The sequence below is a fragment of the Pinus tabuliformis genome, chromosome 4_2 (assembly GCF_031772625.1).
Source record: "Pinus tabuliformis cultivar Carrire ecotype Pingquan chromosome 4_2, CPIR1, whole genome shotgun sequence".
Lineage (NCBI taxonomy): Eukaryota > Viridiplantae > Streptophyta > Pinopsida > Pinales > Pinaceae > Pinus > Pinus tabuliformis.
The window spans coordinates 191,152,269-191,154,851 of record NC_142304.1 but is presented as its reverse complement, the minus strand read 5'-3'; the positions used below and the strand labels follow the sequence as shown (position 1 = coordinate 191,154,851).

General features: G+C 38.7%; 1 pseudogene; it reads left to right on the top strand.

Annotated features, from left to right (window-relative positions):
* The first annotated feature begins 252 nt into the window (after window positions 1-252).
* Window positions 253-867, top strand: LOC149168788 (3-phosphoinositide-dependent protein kinase 2 pseudogene; annotated as a pseudogene).
* Window positions 868-2,583: the final 1,716 nt, after the last annotated feature.

Below are 2,583 nucleotides of genomic sequence, written 5' to 3'. Positions count from 1 at the left end.
GGAGAAGGTTCAGAGTGTATCTCAGAGTTCAAATTACAACAGCAAGGGTTTCAATTGTAGATTGAATTGCGCGGAAGATGTGAATTTAAAAGTATCCTGAACATGTTGGCGGTACTGAGGAGGTTCCAGAATGTATTATATGTTGATATTTTTACATCTTTCTGTGGTTGTGTGCAGTTAACACCAGGTGCTTTTGTCTGTCTACAACATACAAGAATGACTTTGTGAAATGCAACCCAGTACTGTCATGGAATGTTGCTTTCTATCCTGGGATGGGATTCAAATCGTGCTGTTAAGAAATCTCGTTTTTCAGAGGATGAAGCACGTTTCTATATTGCAGAGATTGTGGATGTCCTTGAATACCTTCACAAAGTAGGACTGATACACCGAGATGCAAAGAGAATATACTTCTTCAAATCAATGGAAAACACCTCAATTTCAATTATTCCGACTACTTCAAACGAGAAGACCTGCACATTTGTTGGTACAGCTGCCTGCGTTCCACCAGAGGTCCTTAAGCATGCACCTCCAACAATTGGAAACGATCTATGGGCACTGGGTTGCGCGTTGTATCAGATGCTGTCTGACATATTACCTTTTAAAGATGGCAGTGAGTGGCTCACATTCCAAAGGATCATGGATAGAAATTTCAAATTTCCTGAATATTTTTCTTCTGAAGCATGGCACCTTATTGATTGTTTGCTGGATATGGACCCATCTAAAAGATTGGCTTCTGGCCCTGAAGGGTATGCTTCTCTCTAGAGTCATCCTTTCTTCAAGGGAGTTGACTGGGATAATGTTAGGAGTATGCTGGCTCCAAAGTTAGCCCCACCATTAACTGTGACTCTAAATGGGAGAAATTTCTAGATCAGGGGAGTTCATTGTGATGGTTTCATTAGTTAAGAAAATTCGGAAACTTTACAACAAAAAGATGCAGCTGATTCTGACAGACAAGCCGAAGTTGATATAGGTAGACCCAGTCAAATTGGTACAGCAGGGTGAGATAGTTTGGTTTGATAATCCTAAGGAGCTTAATGTCCAAGTGTTGAATTCTTCCAACTTTAAGATCTGTACTTTGAAAAAGACCAACCCATTTGAAGATTTGAAGGCAGCAAGGAATACTACAGTGACTTTATATTCCAGTTGGGATTTATGAAGTTTTTTATTGGTTTGATGCTAATCAAGTTGGCTGTGATATGTAATGACAGAAGCAAGCTTCATCTTCTTAAAACTATTTAGGTTCTTAATAGCTGTACAAATGTCTGAAGAGATCATGAATCTAAGCAGAAAACGCTTCAAAGATACATAGGTTATGTTTTGACATCTACAGCAGTTTCGTAGCGCGCTACGAAACTGCTGTAGAATGCTGTTTTGTGGAAAAACAATGAATTTTGATGATGAGGTCAGTTAATGGTAAAAGAAGGTCTCAAACTCAGGAAGGGAGATCATACATGGGTTTCATAACAACTCAAACAGTGACAGGTGTAGCTCTTGAAGAAAAAATAAAATATTTTGTTTATTTTCATAAAGTTTTCTCAAAGGCAATTTATGACCGAGCTACTAGCGTATTGGTGGGGTTACCAGAATCTTCGGTTGATACACCTGTTGGTCCTTGAAGTATCCAGATCATATAGCATATGGTGGTTATGCGTTGTTAATTGAAGGTTCAAAGGACTCGGAGTGTGGTCTTTAAATGATAAAGAGGAATGGAAGATAGGGGACCGTGGATATAGGGTGATTAAGTTTATCAATTAATAAGTTGTCTTACAGCTAGCATCCGAGACCAACTTGCTCGGTGAATGCTCCCTTAACATATCTCAGCCATAATGAAAATCATACAGCTGTCCAGCATCCAAGAAAGCATCAAGTCTGCGAGGAGAATGAAATTAGTATTTTAGTTGGATTAGGATTGTGTGTAATTTTAGTTCAGCATGTTTGTAATTAATGCAGTAGTTAAAAGCATGTAGGAGTAGTTAATAGCCACCTTCGAGGCTCCCCTCATGCTGGAGGAGGAAGCTCGAGGTGTTTTAGAGTTTGCTTGCCTATATAGGGATCAGAGGAGAATGTAAAAAGGGTTGGATTGTATATACAAAAACAGAGTTTTCTAGAGCTTATGAAAGGACTGTTATAGTAATGGCAAACAGGGTTTTTTTCTTCCCAAGATTCTCAATGCATCTTTTTGTTCAAATGTGATGATGGTTTAGTTTCTTAATGTTCTTTTTACAGCCTTGTTATGGCACAATCCCTCAGAATTCATATTATATGCTCTGACTTCCTGTGTGCTTGACAGGCTGTGGGTTTTGGTGAAGCATGTTTGAACATCACTCAGAATTCATTTTTAATGCTCTGACTTCCTGTATGTTCAGCAGGCTTTGATTTAGGTAAATTATGTTTGAACCTTTGATGATGCAAAGAGCCTTGGCTTCTATGAGATGACTGTGATTTGGTTTATTAACTGTGAGAGACTCCATAGCCCAATGAAGACTAATTTGATGTATGTCCAACCAGCTATATTTTTATAAATGTGTGAAGAGTTAGCCCTCTAGTGTTTGAAGGATTTTGTCAAGAGTCGTGAGAGAGCCC